The sequence below is a fragment of the Myodes glareolus genome, chromosome 5 (assembly GCF_982192425.1).
Source record: "Myodes glareolus chromosome 5, mMyoGla1.1, whole genome shotgun sequence".
NCBI lineage: Eukaryota > Metazoa > Chordata > Mammalia > Rodentia > Cricetidae > Myodes > Myodes glareolus.
This window is the reverse complement of record NC_142030.1, coordinates 102,227,867-102,253,398: the sequence shown is the minus strand read 5'-3', so window position 1 is coordinate 102,253,398 and position 25,532 is coordinate 102,227,867. Positions and strand designations below refer to the sequence as shown.

General features: G+C 40.8%; 1 pseudogene; it reads left to right on the top strand.

The window, feature by feature from the left end:
- The first annotated feature begins 7,866 nt into the window (after positions 1–7,866).
- The window catches only part of LOC148122166 (uncharacterized), a 30,743-nt pseudogene continuing 13,077 nt past the window's right edge, over positions 7,867–25,532 (top strand).

Genomic DNA, 25,532 nt, shown 5'->3' with positions numbered 1-25,532 from the left:
TTCCATAAAGAAATTCTTTTTTTTAATTGAACTCTACATTTTTCTCTGCTCCCCTCCCTGCCTCTCCCTCCCCTCTTCAATCCTCCACCAAGATCCACAAGCTCCCATCTTGTCTTTTTCTACTTCCCATGTAGATTAGATCTATGTAAATCTCTCTTAGTGTCCTCATTATTGACTAATTTCTCTGGGATTGTGGTTTGTAGCCTGGTTTTCTTTGCTTTATATTTAAAACCACCTATGAGTGAGTACATGTGATAATTGTCTTTCTGGGTGTGAGTTACCTCACTCAAAATAGTGTTTTTTAGTTCCATCCATTTTCCTGCAAAATTTAAGATGTTGTTATTTTTTCTGCTGTGTAGTACTCCACTGTGTAAATGTACCACATTTTCCTTATCCATTCTTCAGTCGAGGGTCATAAAGAAATTCTGATTCGTCTATGAGAAAGTTGCAGGTTTCCTGCTTATCACCTTTGTTTACGTGCCCAAATGCATGTTCAGAGTGTGTGCATATTTGTGGGAAGGACATGCAGATGTGTGCACACTGATGTCATCCTTAGGTATCATTTGTAATGACTACTTCTAATTTTATGATACACAATTTCTCACTGATGCTGATATTCCCCATTTCATCGAGACTGGCAAATCAGTGAGTTCCAGAGATCCTCCAGCTTCAGAAGGAGAGAAATGCATGATGCGTGAGAAGGATTACATGGTAAGTTTGTTTCGTAGTGAATGCAGGTTTCATGTGAATGTGGTCGGCGGCTGTTGTTGCTAAACATAGTGAGCTTCTGAGCATAGGTGCTCCTCAGAACTCCACTCTCAGAACTGCACTAGGATGGTCAATGCCAATGAGTAACTTGACAAGCTCTATACTCAGCAAAATTACAAATCTCTGGTCATGTTTGTGAGGTAGTTTCTGCTATAGCTTGGTTAGTTAGGGCAGGAAGACCCACCCTAAATAAGACAAGGAAGTCCCCTGCTCTTGATAAAATGAGAAATATGATGAGTGCCAGCACGCACCTCTTTCTGTTTCCAAGCTGTGCAGGCCATGTGACCAGCTTCTTCGTGCTTCTGCTGCCATGCCTTCACTGCCATGATGGACTCTACCCTCAAACACATACACAATCAAAGGAGACTTGGGGAAACCCTCTGGAGATAATGCTATGTATCAAATGGGCAGTATTTGTAAGCCAAAAATAACTGTCATAAGTTATTTCTAGCGATTGGAACTTATTTCTAGCAATGTTTTGAATAGAAACAAACTAGAGCGAAGTTGCTTACCCTGAATATAAACCCCTTCTTCATTAACTTGCTTTAGTCAGGTATTTTTGTCACAGAAACAAGACAAGTAACTAGAATACCATCTGACAGCATGGTGTAACCATTGGAAAACGAAGCCTGTCCCAAAACTTGTTCTAAGGAAGGGAGCAAGCCCTCCAGGAGCTACGCAATAGGTATCCAAGGAGAACTCTCACACTCACTGTGTGTAAAACCTCATCCAAGTAAATGATGCAAAATGTAAAAAAAAGTATAAAAGAGAGAGAAAGGCACATGGCAGAAATGCCACATTAGGTAAGATTGTGACTATCTCCTTGTTATAAAATGAGAGCACAAGAGAAACTGAAATATAAGAGGATGAAACTGGAATTTAAGAACTCTGGAAAGGAGACTGCGAGATGAGTTTGCTGTCCAGAGCGCTGTCTGCTTTTTCAGATTAAGCTGTCTCCATTTCCAGCACCTACATGATGGGCCGCAAGGACCCTCAACTCAAGTCGTGGGTGATTTGGCGCCCTCTTCTGGCCTCAGGGGGCACTGCATCCACATCACACCTGCACTCACAGAGTCAAAGGAAAGAGTTTTTAATGAAAAAAAACAATTAATTTATTAATTAATTATTCACGTTGTCCTTAACAATTACGATTCTTTCTCCAGCCCATGTTTCAAACTTCTCATTCTCTTTGTTTCTTTGCTCCTACCCAGGTCTGACACCATGAACTGTGTCCAGGTAATGGTATAGTCTCTTGCTATGGATGCAAAGTCAGGACACAGCCAACATCTGGAATATTGTTGAAAAATATTCCTGTGCTGTGATGGGCCAGAATAAACCACATGTAGGGAAATAGCTTTAAATCATAAAAATGTCTTCCTACGCTCATTAATTGCTTTGCTCCATGCAGCCTTGGCCAGATGTGCATTTGCAAATGGACCAAATGGAGAGTGAAAAGACCTAACAGTTTTAAGCAGTTGCAGCTGAGATGCATTGCGTTACGTTTTCAAAAGCATGCATCTATGCAGATGTATTGCTGTTACCCTGAGAACCTTGGAAAGGGCTCAGTGAAGGAGGGGTATTCACATCACATGAACTTTGTAGAAAACTCCTATGCGGCTGGGAAACAACATAATATTTGACTTCAAGGCACTAAGACAACGATATGGAGATGATGGGCAACTTTAGATAAATTAAGTGGGCAAGAGGCCATTTTTCTGAGGCTGCCCCTTACATTTAATTCCTATGTAACAAACTTCATCCTGGCAGTGTGTAAGGAAGCCAAGCAGAGCTAGAGGGGTATTTTAGAAACTAATGGACTTCGGCTCAAAGAAGATGCTTAAGCCAAGCTCAGGCCATAAGGGTTTGACCATCCCCAAATAAGGTGATACTCAGCTATAACTAATCAGAATTCCTTACTTTGTTCCCATTTTGCCTAAGCAAGCTCTCCACTCACAATGCTGGGTATGGTTCCCTGAGCATCTTCCGGTTCTGTGTTGGTCTTCACACAAGAATGGGTCTTTGCCCATGTAAGAACTAACTTTGTCTAAAGCTAGACTCTGTCCTTGCCTTCCCCCACTTTTTTTTTCTCCTCCCTCTCTCTCCCCTCCTCTGAGTATGTGTATGAAAGCCATAGGTCAGAAAGTGTCCTCTTCAATCACTTTCTACCTTTTGTTTGAGAATTTCATACATGTATATAATACACTTTGGTCAAATCCACCCTCTATATCACAGCTTTAATTCCTTCACATTCCTGCTACCTCTTTTCCCTCTCAATTCCATGTGTACAGCTTTAAAAACTCAGAGTTCAATAGGTGTTGCCTGTGTGTGCATGGTAGCCTTCCAGTGCCTGTCGCAGTCACTGGGAGTTCATACACTGATGTGGGATTTCCCTCTGTATGCTGTGAATGCCATTGGTTAATAAAGAAGATGCTTGAGCCTACGATAGGGTACAATAGAGCTAGGTAGGAAAACTAAACTGAATGCTGGGAGAAAGGAGGCAATGTCAGTAAGTTGCCATGTAGCCTCCAGAGGGGGCTAGAACCTTGTTGGTAGACCATGACTTCATGGTGATACATAGATTAATAGAGATGGGTTGGTTTAAGATGTAAGATTTAGCTAGAAATATGCATAAACTAATAGGCCAAGCAGTGTTACAACTAATATGGTTTCTGAGCGATTATTTTGGGTCTTGGTGTCTGGGAAATAAACATGCAGCCTCGGTTACAATGCACAATGGGTCTGGGGCATCTGGGGACACTGTTTTGTTGCAGTCATCTACTCTCTATAGCTCTTGTAATTGTTTCACTTCCTTTCAATGGTGATGGCTAAGTCTTGGAAGATGGGGTGTGACATAGTCATTCCATTTAAAGCTGAGCATTCCATAGTTGACTAGTTGTAGGTCTCTCTGTACTAATCACCATCTGTGCTGCAAGAAAAGGCCTCTGTGATGAGGGCTGAGAGAGACAGTCATTTCTGGCCACAGAGATAAGAACTTTGGGGCAATTTATTACTATATCCATTTAGTTGAATACTAATAATAGGACCTCTGTTTACAAATAAATCTGCAATAAAGTTGAGCAAATGTCCTTGTGGTAGGATGAAGTGTCCTTTGCGTATATGACCAAAAATAATATTGCTGTGTTTTGAGGTAGGTTGATTCCCAGTTTTCTGTGAAACCACCGTATTGATTTCCATAGTGGCTATATGAGTTTACACGCCCACCAGTAGTGGAGGAAGGTTCCCCTTGCTTGACATCCCTATCAGCATGAGCTGTCACTTGTGTTATTGGTCTTAGCCATTCTGACAGGTGTAAGATAGAATCTCAAATTAGTTTTGATTTGCATTTCCCTGATGACTAAGAATGTTGAACATTTCTTTAAGAGTTTCTCAGTCACTTGAATTCCTCTACTGAGAATTCTCTGCTTTGATTTATACCCCATTTTTTAAAATTGGACTGTTTGTTTCTTCAATATTTAGTTTACTAAATTCCTTTATACATTCTGGATATTAGACCTCTATCAGATGTGGTGTTGGTAAAATTCCACAGCCATTCCATAAGCTGCTGTTTGTCCTATTGACAATGTCCTTTGCCTTACAGAAGATTTTCAGTTTCATGAGGTCCCATTTATTAGTTGTCAATCTTAGTGCCTATGCTATTGGTATTCTGTTCAGGAAATTGTTGCACGTGCCAATGAGTTCAAGGTTATTCACTGCTTATTTTCTATCTCTTTTGATGGTGAGGTCATTGATCCACTTGGACTTGAGTTTTTTGCAGGGTGATAAATACGGATCTATTTGGATTCTTTGACATGCAGACATCCAGTTTGACCAGCACCATTTATGGAAGATGCTTTATTTTTTTCCAGTGTACATTTCTGACATTTTTAAATCAGGTGCCATAGGTGTGTCTATTTATGTCTGGGTCCTCAATTCACTTTTACTGATTAATGAGTCTGTTTTTATACCAACAGCATGTGGTCATTAATACTATAGATGTGTGCCAATTATAGTAATAAAAATCAGGGATTGAGATACTTCCAGCTATTCTTTTATTGTTCAGGATTGTTTCAGCTATCCTGTATTTTTTTAATCTTTCCCTATGAAGTTAAGAATTGTAAAGTCTGTAAATAATTGTGTTGGGATTTTAATGGTGGTTGTGTTGAATCTGTAGATTGTTTTTTGGTAATACGGTCACTTTAACTATGTTAATCCTACCACTCCATAAGTATGAGAAATTTTTTCATTTTCTCATATCTTGTTTAATTTCTTTCTTCAAAACTTGAAATTTTTATTATACCAGTCTTTTGCTTGCTTGGTTAGAGTTACCCCAAGTTATCTTACAGCATTTGAGTCTATTGTGAAGGGTGTTGTTTCCCTGCTTTCTGCCACAGTACATTTGTCCTTTGTATATAGGAGGGTTCTGATTGTTTTGAGTTAATCTTGTAACCAGCTTCTTTTCTGAAAGTGTTTTTCAGCTGTAGGAGTTCCATAGCAGAATTTTTAGGTCCATGTCCGTATGCTATCATATCATCTGCAAATAACAATTCTTTGACTTCTTCCTTTACCATTTGTATCTTCTTGAGTTCCTTCAGTTTTTGTCTCTAGCCAAAACTTCAAGTCTATATTGAATACATACAGAGTGAACAAGCTTGTCCAGAGTCTAATTTTAGTAGAAATACTTTGATTTTCTCTCCATTTAGTTTGATGTTGACTGTTGGCTTGCTACAAATTTCCTCTATTATATTGAGATATGTCCCTTGGATCCCTAATCTCTCCAGTACTTTTATCCAGAAGGGGTGTTAAATTTTGTCCAAGACTTTCTCATCTAATGAGATGATCATGTATTTTGTTTTGTTTTGCTTTGTTTCAGTTTATTTATATGGTAGATTACATTGACTGGTTTTCAAATGCTGAACCATCCCTGTGTTACGCCCAAAGTCCATATCCCCAAAATGCCATCAAGAGATCAAATTCAATAAAAAAGCAAAGGGTTTTTTTTTTTTTAACCTTCAACTTTTATTTTATTTTTTTTATTAAAAATTTCCACCTCCTCCCCTCCTCCCATTTTCCTCTCCCTCCCCCGCCCCCCCCCTCCCTCTCCAGTCCAAAGGGAGGGAGAACATGAGCAAGGAAGTCAGGACCCGGAGGGGTGTGCCCACCCACTGAGATGATGGGGCTGATCTAATGGGAGCTCACCAAGGCCAGCTGGACTGGGACTGATTAAGCATGTGGTCAAACTGAATTCTCTGAAAGTGGCTGACAAGAAGGCTGACTGAGAAGCCAAGGACAATGGCACTAGGTTTTAATTCTACTGCATGTACTGGCTATGTGGGAGCCTAGTCTGTTTGGATGCTCACCTTCCTAGACCTGGATGGAGGGGGTAGAACCATGGACTTCCCACAGGGCAGGGAAACCTGGCTGCTCTTTGGACAGCAAAGACTTTTATTGTGAGTTAACTAGGGCCCCTCTGTCAATCACATTAGGGGAAGCAGCAGGAGCAGAGCAGAGCAGAAGGGGGTTGGGTGTTATAGTGGCTAGACAAAAGGAGGAGGGATTGGGAAATTCCAAACCTACATAGCTACAGACTTGGTATTGGCTCAAGCCCTCCAAAACTGCATAGCTATAGGCTTGGGATTGGCTCAAGTACTGAACTGAGCAGATTGGCTATCCTGGGCCTAGGGAAGTTGCAACATTGTTGTCTCAGCAGGAAGACATCAAGAGTTATTTGTCCTTTTCTGATTGGCTTTTCCCTGTGAGGTGACCCATATCTAATTGGCCTCTCCCTGTGGCTAGGGCTTAGGTCTGGTCAAGAGCAGTCCTGTGTGGTGAGGTGTTTCCTGTTTCTGTTTGGCCCCTCCCTGTGGGGTGAGTAGTTCACAATTCCTGTGGTTTCGAGCAATGGCAGTCATGCCTTGCTAACTGAATGGGTCTCTGCTGAGGTGTGGGTCTCCAGGATGAATCATGGTGGTTGATCTTCTTGATAAGATCTTAGATTTGGTTTGCAAATATTTTATTAAGTATTTTTGCATCTACATTCATAAGGGAAATTGGTCTGTAATTCTTGGTTTTTGTTGAGTCTTTATGTACCTTGAGCATCAGCATAACTGTGGCCTTATAAAACGAATTGGAAATGTTCCTTCTGTTTCTGTTATGTGGAATCATATGAAGAGTACTGGCACTAACTCTTCTTTGAAAGTCTGGTAGAATTCTACTCTAAAACTGTCTGGTCTTGGGCTTTGTTTGTTGAGACTGCTTCTATTTTCTTAGATGTCATAGTGAAAGACCAGGATAAATCCAGACTCCCTAGCAGGAAGAGTAGAGCCAAAAATCTAGGTTAGCTGGTTTAGTGACTTTGTTCCAGGAACTGTATGATCACAAAGTTAGATTTTAATCTTGAGAACAATCTTGAGAAATGGGGAGTTACCCCCCTGTGATTATCACTGGTATTTTCATAATATTCCAATGATGCCCTCCCTACCCCTATGGGTTGTGGTTTCTTCCCTTAAATACCCCTTCTCCCAGCTACTCGTGGTCAAACTCCTCTACCCCTGCATGGGATATGAGTCTCAGCCCCAGCGTGCTGGTTCCTGTCAATAAACCGCATGTGATTACAGCAAGGACGGTTTCTTGAGTTCTTGGGGGGTCATGTTATCCCAAGACTTGAGACAGAGTCTCCCAACACCGGGGGTCTTTCATTTGGGAGCTCATCTGGGATTGGCAACCACCCTCATCTCCGAAGACCCACTTGGAGGTGAGACATTGTCTGTGTCTTTGTATTTTTGTGCCGGCTGAATTCAGGTTCTATACTTTCCATTTTGCAGTCTCTCGTGTCTCAGGAGGAGACAGAGGGAATGATCAGCAGACGTGCTAGGAGATCACTGAGTGCCACCCTGGGTGAAATCCCAGGAAGTAAGGAGGAAAAACAGAGATGCCTGGGAGATTCCCATCTGGGTGCTGGTGAGGATACGGAAGTTTTCCTGGATTGGAGGAACTGTACGCCCTACCAGCCATCTGTATTTCTGGAGTGACTTTGTCTTTCTAGGTGGACACAGATATTTGCTAGCCTTTGTTTGTGTGTCTTCTGTCTCTGTTTTGATGATGGGACAGACTGTTACAACTCCTCTGAGTTTGACTCTGGATCATTGGATTGAAGTTAGGGCTAGAGTAAACAACTTGTCAGCTGAGATTAAGAAAAGGCCATGGAAGACTTTTTGCTCCTCAGAATGGCTGGTGCTTGATGTCGGCTAGTCTCCAGAGGGCACCTTTGATTTAATCATTATTTTTGAAATTAAAGCTATTATTCTTCAGAAAGGACCAGGATCTCATCCTGATCAACAACCATACACTACTGTATGACAAGATTTGGTCCAGAATCCCCCACCATGGGTTAAGCCCTGGGTGCGTAGACAGAAGCCAGACTCCCGAACCCTGGCTCGTTGGAGTACAAACTGAAACCTGTAGCTCTGAGACCTGAGAATTCACACAAGAACCAACATTCAGCTTCTCCTAAAATCTATCCTGAGATTGAGGAGCCACCTGAGTGGTTGAGCCCTCCACCACCCCCTTACCCGCTGCCCCAGATGCCTGATCCTGGTGGTAACAGCGGGGGACTGCGATGGGCACATGAAGTTGGCAGGCTCAGAGTAATGCACAGGGTTCCAGAGGACCAGATTTAACAGTGGCATTGCCGCTGCCTGTCTATGGGCCTCTGGTGGACCCATCCCACCTCCAGCCCTTCCAGTATTAGTCATTTTCCTTTGCTGATCTTTACAACTCGAAAACTAATTACCCTTCCTTTTCAGAGAATCCTGCCAGCCTGACAGTATTGGTGGAGTCTTGGATGTTTTACCACCAACCCACCTGGGATGACTGCCAGCAGCTTCTACAGGCCCTCTTCGCTACTGAAGAGAAAGAAAGGATCCTGTTGGAGGCCCAGAAAAACGTCCCCAAAGCAAATGGGGCACCAACCAATCTTCCAAATGAAATAAATTCCAAATCTCCCCTAACCGACCTGATTGGGACTTTAACATGACAGCAGGTAGGGTGCAGCTGACCATCTATTGTTGGGCTCTCATGGCAGGTCTCACAGGGGCCGCAAGACGACCCACTAATTTGGCCAAGGTAAGAGAGGTTCTTCAGGGTCCAGTTGAACCACCATCTGTGTTTCTTGAACGTTTAATGGAGGCTTACAGGCATTATACTCCCTTTGACCCAACCTCTGAGGGTCAGCAAGCAGCAGTAGCTATGGCCTTCATGGGACCGTCAGCATCAGATATTAAGAAAAAGTTACAGTAGTTAGAAGGGTTACAGGATTTGGTTAAGGAAGCAGAGAAAGTATTTCATAAATGAGAGACTGAGGAAGAGAAGCAAAAGAGAGAGAGAAGCAGGAAGCAGAGGAAAGAGAGGAACAAAGGGATAGTAGACAAGAGAGAAATTTGACTAGAATTTTGGCTGCAGTGGTAGGAGAGAAAGGAAAGACAGGATCTAGATAGATAGGGAACCTGGGCAACAGATGACCAAAGATGAATGAAGACGGACAGAGGCACCTCATGAACAAAGACCAATGTGCTTATTGCAAAAAAAAAAAAAAAGACATTGGGCAAGAGAATGCCCAAGGGACCCCTGTGGACTTTCTAGTGGACACAGGGGCTGAGCACTCTGTGCTGAAACAACCATTGGGGAAGCTAAAGAATACAAAGACTATAGTAATTGGAGCAACTGGACAGAAACAATATCCGTGGACCACCTTACAAACTGTAGATTTGGGGAAAGGACAAGTGACTCATTCCTTCCTGGTTATCCCTGAGTGTTCTATGCCTTTATTAGGAAGAGACTTGTTACTATTGCTGCCATTGCTCTGCTTGTCAAAGATGCTGATACGCTCACTCTGGGACATGGCAGAGGGGAAGTCTATCAACATGTACACTGACAGCAGGTATGCTTTTGACACTGCCCATATACATGGAACAATATACAGACAAAGAGGACTGTTGACATCTGCAGGAAAAGACATAAAAAATAAAGACGAAATTTTGAGCCTCCTCGAGGCCATACATTTGCCAAGGAAGGTAGCCATCATATACTGTCCAGGACACTACAAAGCTTGAGATGCTGTGGCTAAAGGAAATCAGATGGCAGACCTAACTGCTAAACAGGCAGCCCAAGGAGCAATGATCCTGGCAGTCAAAGAGCCTAAAGATGTTATAGGACTCTCTGACTTGGCAGAAAAAGTAGGCGAAAGCTGCAAGGCCTGTTCTATGACTAATGCAGGACAGTTTATATATACTCCTGGGAAGAGACTCAGGGGCGATTGGCCTGGGGCTTACTGGGAGGTAGATTTTACAGAAATTAAGCCTGCCAGATATGGCAACAAGTACTTATTAGTTTTTATAGACACTTTTTCAGGCTAAGTAGAAGCTTTTCCTACCTGGACTGAGACAACCAATGTAGTAGCTAAGAAGATCATAGAAGAAATCTTCTTGAGGTTTGGGATACCAGGGTCTGATAATGGACCTGCCTTTGCTGCCAAGGTAAGTCAGGGACTGGCCACCCAACTGGGGATCAATTGGAAATTACATTGTGCTTACTGGCCCCAGAGTTCAGGTCAGGTAGAAAGAATGAATAGAACACTAAAAGAGACCCTGAAAAAATTGATCCTAGAGATGGGCAGGAATGACTGGACAGCCCTCATTCCCTTTGCTCTGTTTTGGGTTGGAACATCCCAGGGCAATTTAAACTCACCCCTTATGAGATCCTATGTGGGGGACTTCCACTGCTCACTGAGTCAGGTGCAGTGTATAATCCTGATGCTATTCTTTCTAGACCTTTATTTGCCAGTCTAAAAGCCCTTGAAGTCGTGAGATGCCAGATCTGGGAACAACTGAAAGAAGTATATAAGGCTGAAGACACACACATGTTGCATCAGTTCCAAGTAGTGGACACTGTTTTTGTCTGGAGGTATTGAGTTGGAAATCTTGAGCCTCGTTGGAAAGGGCCATACTTGGTACTCTTGATGGACCCTACAGCAGTGAAGGTTGAAGGCATCTCTGTCTGGATCCACACCTCCCATATGAATCGAGCTGGAAGCGCCCAACTTGCCTTGGATGAGAACCTATTTCTCTGACACTAGCAGTAATCCTGCGTCTAAGGGTAGCTGCTGGTGTTGGGACAGATACTGCTGTCCTAATACAGGTCCCTCAGTACTTTAATGAATTAAGAATAGCCAGCAAGACTCAAGATTTCCAACTGTTATCCATTTCTTTTAGACTTTCTAATTTGGTGGAACAGAGGTTTTTAAATTATGCCCTTGAGATTCTATGGATTTCCCTGGTGTCTGTCCTATGTGCCCCCTTTTCATTTCTGATTTTATTAATTTAGGTATTTTCTTTCTGTCTTTTAGTTTGTATGGATCAAAGTATGTGTATCTTATAGATTTTTTCAAAGAATCAATTCTTTGTTTCATTGATTCTTTGTATTGTTCTCTTTGTTTCTATCTCATTGATTTCAGCCCCCAATTTGAAAATTTCTTGCTGTCTATTCCTCTTGGGTAGGCATACTTTATTTCTCTCTACAGCTTTCAGGTATACTGTTAAGTTGCTAGTATGAAATGTCTCGAATTTTTTTTTTAACATAAGCACTTACTTAGGAACATTCTTCTTAGCACCAATTTTATTGTGTTCCATAACTTTGAGCATGCTATGTATTTATTTTCATTGAATTCTAAAAAGTCTTTAATTTCTTTCCTTTTGTTTTTCTAGACCCATTTTTTCATTCAGTAGGGGAGCTGTTCAGTTTCCATGAATTGGTAAGTTTCTGTTGTTTTTGTTGTTGATTATGTCCAGATTTAAAAGGCAGTGATTTGATAGGATACGGGAAGTTATTTAAATTTTCTTGAATCGGTTGAGATTGCTTTGTGCTTGAGTATGTGGTCAGCTTTGGAGAAAGTTCCATGAAGTACTGAGGAGATGTTATATTCTTTTGGGTGGAATGTTCTGTAAATATCTGGTAGGTTCATTGGGCTTGTAACAACAGTTAACCCCAACATTTCTACCTTTATTTTTTCTCTGGATAATCTGTCCATTAGTGAGAGTGGAGTATGGAAATCTCCCAGTATCAGTTTTTAAGGGCCAATGTGTGATTTAAGTTCTGTTGTTTCCTTTACAAATTTGGGTGCCCTTGTGTTTGAGGCATAGATGCTAAGAACTGAAATGTCATGTTGATGAATTTCTCTTTTGATGAATATGTGTTGTCCTTCCCTATGTATTTTGATTAATTTTGGTTTGAAGCTTATTTTATTAAATATTAAAATGGCTACACAAGCTAGCTCTATAATAGGTCCATTTGCTTGGAACATCTTTTTACAAACCTTTACCTGATGTAATGTCTATACTTTATTTTGAGATATGTTTCTGCATGCAAAAGAAGGATGGGTCTTGTTTTCTATCCATTTTGCTATTAGGTGTCTCTTTATTGGGGAATTGAGGCCATTGATAATAAGAGATATCAGTGAATAATAATTATTGATTCCTAATATTTTGTCCATTCATAGTGCTGTTTTGGTTTGTTATTCATGGTGTTGTTGGTGGTAGTGTGTTTGTGTGTGTTTGTGTGTGTGTGTGTGTGCTCCCCTTCTTTGGGTTTTATTGATGTGAGATTATTTACTGTGTGTAGCTAACCTCTTTGGTTTAGATTTTTCCTTCTAGCATCTTCTATAGGGCTGGATTTGTGGATAGATACTATTTAAATTTAACTTTATCATGGAACATCTTGTTTTCTCCATTATAGTGCTTTAAAGTTGTTCTGGGTAGAGTAATCGTGGCTGTCATTTGTGGTCTGTTAGCAGGTGAAGCACACTGGTCCAAGTCTTTCTGGCTTTTAGAGTCTCTGTTAAGAAGTAGTGTGTGATTCTAATAGGTCTACCTTAATGTATTTGGTCATTTTCTTTTGCAACTTTTAATATTCTTTCTTTGTTCTGTGTGTTTGGATTTGCTATTGTGTGTCAAGAGGACTTTCTTTTCAATTAATTTGGTATTCTGTATGGCTTTTTTGTACATTTATAGATACCTCCTTCCTTAGAATAGGAAAATTTTTTAAATGATTTTATTAAATATTAAAAAAATATTGGATTCTTTTCCTTTCTCTATGCCTATTGTTCATAGATTTGGACTTTTGATAGTGTTCTGAATACCCTAAGAATTGGGTATGGTATAATAGAGAGTGTGAAAGTTCCACAGTCTATGTGGCCTCCTGTAGTTTTTCTTTTTTCAAAACAGGTCACCTCAAAGATGCTGAAAAGTAAATTAATGAATATAAAGCAGTTAACATATGGCTGTCTACAAGAAAACATTGATTTTTCTTGGACTCTACTGGATTAGGGAAGATATGTTATGGATTGAATAGCCTGGACATGTTCATGTCTTGAATGCCTTCTCTCCATAGGTAGCTTTGTTTTTGTTTTTGTTTTTTTTTTTTTTTCAAACTGCAAACTTCAGCAGGTGAGACCTGCTTGGAGAAAATAGATCACTGGGCAAATGCTTTTAAAGTTGCTGTTCCCATACAGTTTTTTTCTGCTATCTGTTCACCATGATGTAATAAACTTCTGCCTCCAAATATTCCCATTACTGTGAAAGTTTGCTTCAGTTGATGGAGCCAAGAATTGCTGACAGAAAATTCTGAGCTAAAGTTTGTATTTCTTTAAGTTGTTTTGTTAGCTGTTTGTCACAAGAATACCAACATGAAACAATATCTAATCGAAGTCAGGGGGCTCTCAAGGGACAACAGAGCTAGATGAATAAATTTGTATAAGAAAGGGAATCTATTACATTACCCTACATGATATTGCCTGGATAATCCAACGGTGGCCACCCAAATGCTGAGGAAGCTGAGCACCTAGAAGCTGCTTGCCCATGCCAGACACCCCAAGAATCCATCTGGTGATGATGACCTGGAGGATTCCTGGGGAGTCGGAGTCATTGTTCTTCAGTCTACATTGGAGGATCAAGAAGGTTGCTTTCTGGTATTTGAATGAAAATGTAGGAGCAGTATCTGTAAAGGTGAGAGACCCAGACCCTAGAAAATCCCAGATCCGTAGCCCCCCCCCCCCCCAAATACAGACCCTTGGCTAGGATTCAAGTCCTGGCCCAGGGATAGAAACACAACCTGAAAATGAGGCAGGAGTCTCGGGAGTTGGCACTTTGTTCCCAAACCTGGAGCTGGAGAAAAGTCTACGACCACTGAAACTAGTACCAAAAGAATGCCCTAAAAAAATAGATTCAGGACATACCAAAGATATTTGCCTTGGCCCCAAAATTAGGATTAAAAAGGCAGAAAGAACCAGAAAAGGAAACGCAGTTTGGCTCCAGAAATGGAGCCCCTTCTACCCCTGACTTGAAACCAGCCAATCCCTGAGCAAGGAAATATTAAGGCAGTTAGTTATTGGCAGTTGGAAATTCCCCTCAGACCTTAAAAGCCCCCTTACAATCCTGAAAGACTGAAATTCCCCCTTATGCCGCTAGGGACCAGTTAATCACAAGCTCCGTGGCTTGGAATTCCCCGAGACTACGACCCTATATAAACCCCCATTTTTCCCTGTTCTAGGTCTCTCCTGTGTTATTCTGGTTGTTGTTATTGCTGCTGCTGCTGCTGTCATCACTGCTGCTTCTGCTTTGGAAAATCCGAGGTACCTGAGTTAACTCGCAAATAAAGACTCCTTATATCTGCATGGAAGTCAGTCTCATGGAGATTCGGGTTCAGAAATTCAAATGTAACATTAAAACACTGTGCTTATCAGCAAGGAACACACATCTACACACTTTAGATCAGCACACCTCAACAGACCAAAGTACAGTCACCACCAATGTAAATTTGGTTTACCAATGAGTTTTATTGGAAGTATGACTGAGGAGTATGGGTGAGGGGTTACTAACAAGAGCAAAAATGACTCAGAGACAGCTATATCACCAAGGCCCAATCCAGCACGGGTGACAGCTCACAAGACTGGAAATAGGGAGCACACTGCACATCTTGGAGGCAGTTCAACAGATTGGAGAATTTTTTTTTTTCCAATGACTCTATTCTAACCCTTTCCAGGAAGCTTGGCTATTCTCTGATCCTAGGAAGCTTACTTTGTCAGGAAGCTTAGTCTGGTCTCAGCATCTTCTTTGCAACTTGGCTTACCTGAAAGAGACTCTCAGTGTCTTTATTTGTTTATCCTGGAATTCTGGAAGGAGGAGGTCTAGTGAAACTGGTCAGTTTCAAGGACTTCCTGAAGCTATTTTAAGTTGTTTACCTTCCTGTTAAGGAGCTTCCCTTTAGGACAGAATGCTTCAATCTCTAAGTAAACTTTTATACAACAGGCAGACAGAAAGCAACAGCTTTTGGGTGAGATTTCCTCATATTTGAGCCCTGCCAGAAGTAGACCATTCTGTGGAAAAGGCTTCTCTCTTCAGTTAATCTTTCAAGGAAACATCTTCACAGACTCATCTAGAAATATTTTTCTTAGTTGATTTCAGGTCCAATCAAGTGGACTATCAAGGCATAGGAGTCTTTGAACTGAGGGATAAAAATATATATTTTCTTTCATCAACTTCTATAGCTGGGTGTCTTTGTTGGGATTTTATTGGTGTAAAGGGACATCATGATCACTGAAACTCTTAAAAGGAAAAAAAATAATTGGATGACTTAGTTTCAGGGGTTTAGCCCATTATCATCATGGCACAACATAACAGCATGCAGGCAGACATGGTGCTAGAGAAGGACCAGAGAGTGGAGGAGTTACATCTTGATCCAGCAGTAAATAGGAAGTGAACTGAGGCACAGTGCATGGTTTGGGCATACATTGTTGTACCCAGAATATGACCCCCAGATAGAGACCACCAGAGAGGCCCAGACTGTAATAAGCAAGGTTTAATCAGCATAATACAAACATGTTTGGAACTCATCTCCATCCCCGTTGTCGTGAGGTAGAGAGGAGTTGTATCTCATCTGTGGAGTAAGCTTTTAAAGGTATAACTACAAAGAGAATCTTTAAAGCTGCTTTGGCATGGGTGCACGGACTTTTGCCCCCTCCCATTTTGTTAAGTCAGCTTTTTCCTTGTTCTTAGTGCAATGCCACTGTTCCTGAGTTAGGCCATCTTTATCAGCCTGTACCAGGTGGCTGGCTGGGCTGAGCTAAGTGACCTTGTGCTCAGAATCTCCTGGGTGGGAGAGGGGAAGGAAAGCCACTATCTCCTGGGAAAACATTCTGCTAGGAAATTTTTTCTCATTCCTTTGAGAATAAGGGTTAGGGTCCTACAACATGAGGCCTCAAAGCCCAGCTTCACAGTGACACACTCTTCCAACAAGGCCATTCATATTCCAGCTACTCCAACAAAGGAACACCTCCTAATAATGCCATTCCCTTTGAGTTTATGGAAACAATTACATTCAAACTATCACAAGCAATTCGACGCATCAAGGTTTTTAGAATCTTGTACCCTATTTGTAGCTCTATATCCTTTAACAAAATATTTAAGCCACTTAATTAAAGGTTAAGTTTATAACCCAATGAACAGTGCAACTATCATGATGTAATATTAACACTTTCCAGGCTTGTATAATGGTTGGTTTTCATTGTGACACATCCCAGAATCAGCTGAGAGTCTCAAGGAGTCATGTTATCCTGTATGGGGAATCATGACAAGTTGTTCTAGTATCACTTCTGTTTTTGTAATAAAAATGATGGGAAAAGGGAAACTTACAGAAGAAATTTATTTCATGTACAAGTCAATATTACAGTCCGCCATGGCAAAAAAGTCAAGACAGGAAATCGAAACAGCTGGCAATATCATACCAAAAGTCAGGAACAGAGAGAAAGGAATGAATGTGTGTTCGTTTGCTTGCCTTTGCTTAGCTTCATTTTTCCTGTCTTACAGTTTAGAATTTCCTTCCTAGGGAATGTGCTACCCACTGTGGGCTGTGAAGGGCTCTCATAGGCCAAAGCATGAAAACATGCCTCTGGCATGCCTTGCTTTCCCCCCCATTGCCTGTACCTTACTAAACTGTTAGATTACATTACTAAAGGTAGCCACCATTCTATTATTTGGTCACTTCCTATTCCTGAGGTTGACCATCAAATTCCAGCTATCAAAATATGGAAGTCCAGCAATCAAAAGTCCCCTTTTGGAACCCTAGTTAATAAGCCCAGTCAAAGCAAACCAACTCATCCTAACAGAGTTTTCCACTGCAACACAGTGTTTCCCATTATGTAAAAAAGAATAGATATTTTTCATGTTTACTAATGCATTCATTTTATTATTTACTGTAACAATCATCTATCAAGAGCCACAGTATGCTAAGATCAAAATTAATATATTGTCCATTTCACTAAGGAATTTGCATTTAAAAGAGACAAAACACAGGCATGTTATAAATACATTTTTTTTTATTAACTGCCATTTGCCTATAGGCCATGTCTGTCTCCCCTCTATCTGGAGGCACAGATTTGCCTTTTTTTCTTCAGGGCAAATACCCCTCTCACCTCTTGCTTGTGTCTGGTCCTTTAAGGCTAATTCTTCCCATATCAACTAATTTAAGACAATCCTCCTTAGACACACCCATGGGCTAACTCGACACGGATAATCCTTCATTGAGACTTTCTTCCCAAGTCAAGATGACATGCCCAACAATACCACCTTCTGGGGACCAAGAATTCCAATACAAGAGCCCATGGGGAACATTTCATAGTCAAACTGTAATACCATCCAAATCCATTTCCTTTGGAATGTCTTTCCATGGTCTACTTTCCTAGGTGGTTATTTTCCAGGGATAAGTATCTGAAAACTGCCTATTGTTGAGCTTTCTCCAACTTTGTTGTCATACCTTTAAGCAAGTCAGTTTCCACTTGTAAAAATGGCCCTGCACATTATAAAACTAAGCCATAATGACCTTTGACAGTCTTGAAATTATTTTTGCATAATAAACCACAGAGGTAACTCCCATGTTCCTGTGCACAAAAGTGTAGATGCTTTCCCTTTTTACTAATACATGCTTTTATCGTTTACTTTAACAATCTTCCATCAAGGATCACAATCTACAAAGACTGAAAGTAATATATTGCTCCTTTCACTGAGGAATTTATTTTTAAAATAGACAAAACACAGACATTCAGATGGTGGAAAGCACAGCATCAAAGAGATGGCTCAGGAGCTAAGAGCTCTTGTTGGTCTTGTAGAAGACCTGAGTTCCTTTCCCAATACCCACATTTTTCAATTTGTAATCAATTGTAACTTCATTTCCTTGGGATCTGATTCCTTCTCTGGCCTCTGACAACATTAACCCATGTGCTATGAATATTGATATGCAGGAACATAAATATACATATTAACAAAAAGTAGTATATTTGTACATGTACACAGATGTGCTGTGTTACTACGAAGTCACGGTACAAATAATTAAATACAGAACACAGTGGACTAAACCCTTGATGTTCTTGTCAAGGCAAGTTCTTTTGAGGATGGTATACATATTGCCATGTTCCAGATCATCCCTTTGTTCATGTCAGTCGTGGAACTTGGTTTTTTGGAAGAATCTGTGGCTTATTAATTTTTATAAATTAATATGCATCTTTGTGGTGCATCACCATATGGCTCCATTCAAAAATGCCCTGGCCTTGTAACTGCAGTTTAATTTTCATAGAGGTACTTAGTAAGATACTATACAGATGATGTGTTTTTGCTCTTATCATTGCTGTTATATTTTTATTTTTTTCTGGATGTGCATTGTGTAACACATATATGACACTATGTGCATGTGGAGGTCAGAGGACCACCTGATGGAGTCAGTTCTCCCCTTCTACCACAGAAATCATCAGACATGGTGGCGGGCATCTTTATCCAGTGATCTGTCTTGTTAACCCTGATAGGTGACATACTTTTATTTATTCTTTTCATGTTTTTCTCACTTTTATTAATTCTAAATTACCATTTCATAACTTGCGAGACCTGCTTAAGAATCACCCTAATTTTAAGTTGTAATAGTGTATTAATCAGGGTTCTCTAAATAATAGAACCACTGGGGTGAATATATATGTTTGTATATAGCAATGAATTGATTCAGTCTGTTTTAAAATAGAAAGAACAGAGCCACAGCTGAGAGCTGAGGAATGGGTAGTTACTGTGTCCCGGAGGCTGGGTGCCTCAACAGTTGGCGTGGACCCACACTCTGTCTTTCACTGGGAAGGCTACAGCAGCTGCTGCTGATCATCCACAAGGTGGGGTGCTTCAGTAATCCCAGGGTGACATACTCTTAAACCAATAATCTCAACTAGATACAGAAGAAAGTAAGAGATGTAGTCAATCATTCACTAGCTTCAGCTTTTGTGACATAACGCCAGTTTTCACAGTAAATATGTTTTCATTGCAGACAGGTCTACTTTGCATGCTTCTAATGACATCCCACCCATTCTTCTGGATTAGATAACTGGGAAACCAAAGTACTCTGGCTCCTCAGTGCAGAGGCTTCAATTTGTCATCCTAACCAGGGAGGGTAGATTTGCAGAAATACAACTGGAGAAACTGGTTTAGTGTAAACCAGGGGCTGCAAGGAAGACTGCCTGTGCTAAATTTTCGCTACAACCTTTCATTTCTGAATGTTTCTGTCTATCATGTGTATAAGGAAGTACAACTGCGATTTCCAGATAGTTCAATAGGCCTGAGAGGTAGGTCAGTGTCAAAGTGCTTACAAATTTCCCTAGAGCCACATACAAATGCTGGTATTGATGGTGCATGTGTGTAATCCAAGTACTGAGGAGACAGATACAGGAGGATCACAGGACTCACAAACATCCAGCATGGGCTACTTGGTAAATTGTAGACCAATGAGTTACATTTCCACAAAAACAGAAAGTGTACCATGGTGACTTTGTGTGAAACTGTGATACACATTTGTGTCTTCCATGTGGCTGATATTGGACCCACAGGGGTCAGTCGCGGAAAACAAAACCTGTCTGGATGCTAATGCTATGACTAGATGACTAAAGCAATTTGTGAAAATGTCACATTTCAACTACCAATTTTCTTTAAATGTTTATCATCTAGTATTTTAAATTATTTTTATATGCATTTATGTGTGTGTTGGGGATGTACACATGAGCAAAGGTGCTCACAGAGTCCAAAAGAGAGCATAAGATCCCCTGCACTGAAGTCACAGGCAGTTATGAGCTGCCCAATATGGGTGCTGGAGACTTAACTCTGCATTAGCAGCAAGCACCCTTATTCCCTGAGACATCTCTCCAGCTCTGTCAGCTTGCAGTTCTTAAATGTGATGTTTGATGGTTTCTCCAACAACTCCCTGTCATCTTTTTTTTTCAATATTTATAGTTATGATACCAGAAAAAGGCACATATGATTTTATTTCTCAGATCTACATTACTATTGGGATTAGGCAACATTACAAGTTTATTGACTACATAAATCGGTTCTTCCTGAATTGTCCATTCATATCCCATCACCAATTCCTAGACATTAATGATCAAGTTAGTTTGGCATTAATGGAAGTTTATGATGAATAACATTTACTATAAAATTTGCTCTACACTGGTTACAGCAACCATAGTGAAGGTGTGTGTTTCTTAATGAAAAAAACATTTAAAAGTTCGATTGGTTGGTAAAAGAACACATATTCTTTTTAAAGATTTTTTTATCTATGAATACATGTTCACATTAGTACAGATGTTCTTGGCAGCCAGAAGATAGCATTGGACTGTGTGGATTTGAAATCATAGGTGATAGTGAGCTATAGCTGGGAATTGAACTCTGTGCATCTGCAGAGCAGCAGGCTCTCTCCAGCACTGTGCCATCTCCAATGACTGTTCTTTTGTTTGTTTTCAGCACAAACAATGCTGTCTCTTGGGGGCTGGAGAGATGGCTCAGCAGTTAAGAGCATTGCCTACTCTTCCAAAGGTCCTGAGTTCAATTGCCAGCAACCACATGGTGGCTCACAACCATCTCTAATGAGGTCTGGTGCCCTCTTCTGGTCTTCAGGCATACATGCAGAAAGAATATTGTATATAATAAATAAATAAACAATAAATAAATAAATATTAAAGAAAGAAAAAAAACAATGCTGTCTCTTGCAATGGTTTTCAGTTTATATAAACATTCGTAAAACACAATAAGTTTCAAGACCCTTTGTTACATAATCTTTGCTAGCTTGATAGTTTAAATATGTAATTCTATTGTTCTGGTTTGTATTCTTTAGCTTTAACTCACTAGTAATGTTTACGCTCCTTATTTTGCTGTTAACATTCTAACTTATATCTATACCACGCATGATAAACATCAACCTCCATACACAATAAAATTTATATCTCCATATTAGAGACATCAATTACAATTCTGACACATGACATGCTATGCTAAGTGTTTTGTAAATCTTGTTTTGCTTTGGTGAACATTAGTTGAATCTCATATGTGTCTGTATTTTTATAACCAAACTAGAGGAATGGTGCTTCAAATTTCTGGGCCAATCTATTTTTATTTACTTTGTGTGTGTGTGCTTGCACGAGTTACTTTTGGAGAGTGGAATATAGTCATAGAACACATGCAGAAATCAGAGGACAATATGTGGGAGTTAATTTTCTCTTCTCATCATGTGAGTCTCGAGAATAAACTTAGATGGACAGGCATTATCAAATGGGCCATCAGTCCAGGCCATAGTTTAAAAACAACACATAGCTCATGTCATAAGTGTTTCTTAGTCTTCCAAATGCTGTGACCCTTTAATACAGTTCCTCATGTTGTGGTGACTCTCAATCATAAAATTAATTCATTGCTACTTTATAACTGTAATTTTACTACTGTGATAATTTGCAACAGTAAATATCTAAGATCTGCAGGATAACTGATACACCACCCTTGTGGAGGACACCATGCCCAGGGTGGGAATCATTGGTTTATGAGATTGTTAGAGTTCTGGTCCTTCATCCATCGCTGTCTCCCTCAGGTGAGCTTCACTTGAACTGGGGTGTGACTGCCCTAGTCACCTGGCAGTCTGCATATCTGTCTGTCACTCACTTGCAGAGAGGAAGGAGGAAGAAAGTGGAGAGGTGGGAAGACAGGAAGAAGGAGAAATGTAAAAATATACAAATGAGCAGGTTGGCTTCATGGAAAAGCTTCAATGATTTTGAAGATAAATTATTTTGAGGAGTAGCTTTTCAGCTGCTAGAGCAAAAAAGTGGGCAGTCTTTGCAGCAGTTTCAAAAGAACTCATCTTCACCAACAAGCCTAGGATGTCGGAGTAGCTGCCTGAGAATTTAAATGTGAGAACCATGAGTATGTATGCTCATCGCAGTAGGAGAGGCCTGGAGGCAGAGATTAGAGTCAGAGGTGATCCCCATTTGCGACATTAAATCTTGTGTTTTTAAGAACCTTGCTGCTGGGAATGTCAACTTTCTTGCTTATCCGGCATGGACCAGGCAGACCTCTGTGTGGTCCCACAGTCAGGCTACCAAATTATACACCATGAATATTGTCATTTTAATCCAGAATAAGCAGGAAATAAGACTCAACATGAAGTGCAGATGGACTGCCGGAGGAAATGGGCAGAATATCCCAGGATGGTACATCTCTGAGCTCTGGCTCAGTCTGACGACCAGCTGGCTTTTCTCCTAGGGTGATTGACCTCCCTAAGCTTGTGGTCCAGCCAGGAGCAGCATATGGACTGTGCTCCTAATTGCTTAAACTGGTATTGCCTGACTGCTCAACATTGATACTAGGGTAGGTAGCTCTCTTCAGAGCTCTAAAGTTCTTGATTATAACAGATCGTTTAATACCCTAGAGGATGTTGCTTCTGCTCTTTCATCTTTTTTGATCCTGGAATTTGAACCCAGGACCTCTTACAAGCTAAGCACTGTATCAAAGACCTACCTCCCTAACTGCTATTTAATTGTGTTCTCTGCTATTTGGTTGCGCTACACTCTTCCACTCCCGTATCTCTAATGCCTAGCATGATGCTCTGTCTGTACAGGAAGCAGCACCTAAGCAAACAAACCAGTGACAAATGGATCCAAGACTCCTATTTTTTCACTTTCAAATTAAAAACAAATGTATGTTGTATTACAAATCAGGTTCCCTGTGAAAGAATCTGGCTTTGTTTTGGAGATTATCCCTTGTGAAATTTAGAGGAGGCTGAGTGTAGATTAAAATTTGTGGGTGACTGTGAGAGAAGTGAGAGAGGAAGGAAGGAAGAGAGGGGACAGTGGGTGCAAGCCTCAAATCTCAGGCTACTTCCTCAGGGAATTCTGCATTTGTGATCACCCCTGGGTCAGGCATCCATACTTTAACCCACACACATGCATAGACCAGTTTTTGAATGCACTTACCTAAATATAATTTGTTTAAAAAGATGTTTTTATTTATGTGCACATTCATGTATGTGTATGTGCCTGAGTCTGTGCATGCATGCATGTTTGTTGGTATATGCATGTGAGCACAGTGCTCTCAGAGGCTGGAAGAGGATAATCAGATGCCCAGGAGCTAGAGTTACAGGCAATTGTGAGCCACCTGCCATGGGTCCTGGGAATTGAGCTCAGGTCCTCGGCAAACACAGTACATGCTGGCAACCTTTGAACCATCTTTTCAACCTCCTAAGTGTCCAGTTTTAACACACAAACATAGAAAGTGGTAATAAACCTGTTCAATGTATTTTCCAGGCATTCATTTTTAATCTTGACTCAAAGTTTCAGAAATTTGGTTGTTTCCCGTCATCCTGGATCTACTTAGAACTTCTCCTGGACCTAGCTTGTTGGTTTCTTATCCCACAAACCTAAAACACACAATTTGCAAGTGCTAATTTTAGTAAAATGTAAGGTTCAAGACCAGAGTCTGATAAACAGCCTTTCTATTTTCCAACGGACACCTTTTGGGGTGTTTTATGTGTATGTGAGTGTATTCATGCATGTTCACATGTGTGTGAAATTCACAGATAGATGTAAAGTATCTTACACAATCACTTTCTACTGTATTTTTGGATGAAAGATTACTCCGTGAACCTGTAGCTCACTAATTCAGCCTGACTAGCAGGGCACTGTGTTCCAGGCTTCCTCCTTTCTTTGCCTCCTCAGTGCTGGTGAACATACACCACCAGAGCCAGCTTTTTAGCACATTTAGTCCTAATGACTGAGCTATCTCCATAGCACCCAAAGAAAGTTTAGCCTCTCAGGGTACAGCCACAAGATAAGCACCACTGGGCCTTAATCAAGCCCCACACTCTTCTTCCTGCTTCCCAACTCCCCATCTGTGTTTTGTACTCCTTACCACTTCTAAAATTCAGCCTTTCCCCAAACTCCTGCTGAGTTTGGAACTTGTGAATAACATGTCTTCCCTTACATGTTTTCAAATTTTGCCTGCTGATTCATATGCTCACATCCAGAATTCTCTAGGGTAAGTTCCCATACACAGCTCCATTCTCTGAAGAAAGATCTTAAAACTAAATTAAGAGAGGAACTATAATAAGAAATATCCCAAAAGCAGTCATTAGAGCTCTTACATGTTGAATGCTCTCAAAGAATGTTTCCTGAACCAGAAAATTGCTAGGAGAAAATAGAGTCCATCATTTGAGGTGCTTTCTTATTCCAGCACTATTAAAGAGGTGCTATGGGGAGGATGGTAGTCAAAGCAGAAAAGTGCTCGCTGTGCAAGCATGGGGACATGAGTATCAAATCCCAGAATTCTCATGGGCAACCCAATTTGAAACACACACACACACAGACACACACACACACACACACACACACACACACACACACACACACACACAGCCTTCCATGGGAAGCTGTTACTCTTCAACAGAACCTTGCTTGCTCACCCTTCAAAAAACATCACACCTGGTGGTAAGCCCTTGTAATACCAGTGTTGGTGGGGTCAGAGATAGGCAGATTCCTAGGATCACTGGACAGCAGTCTAGTCTATTTGATAAGATCCAGGCCAGTGAATAACTCTCTGGGAAAAAGTAAATCTGAACACTGCAGCAACATGAGCATGCGTGTGTGTGTGCGCACAAACTCATACACACACACAGACCCCAACACACACACACACACACACACACACATATACCCCCAGCCCCATAAACATACAAAACACACACTGATGCCACATATATACCCCTATCCCACAAACATACACATACACAAGAAACAAACCACATATATATCCCAGCCCTCAAAACATATACAACACACACACAAGCACACACATATATACCCCGTCCCACAAACATACCAAATACACATATATACATGCCACATATATACCCCAATTCCACAACCATACACAACACACACATACACACACACACACACACACACACACACACACACACACACAATGTGTTTCTGTCACATAAATAGCAGCTGTGTCTCCCTGAGACTGGAATCAGCATACCCCACAGTCTGTTGACAGCCTTCCTTTCTGTATCCCTCCAATCCATGCCCAATGCTCTAGTCCTGCCTGGTCTCACTTTTGAAGGGGAACGTGAGCTTTGCCCAAATTCCTTTCTCTCTGCATTCAGATTACAGGAGGAAGGAGGGTTGTTCCACAGGAACATTCAGCACATCACAGATTCATAATCCATTTTTCTCCATATGCTCTGACCATCTTATGATTCTCATAATTAAAACTTTATGCAGACTTATGGCTACTGTGACAGCTTGATTCAGTGCTGGTTGTAGAGCGTCATAAATCATTGTAGTGTATTGCACAATTGGGCCTGATAATTGTTATATTAAT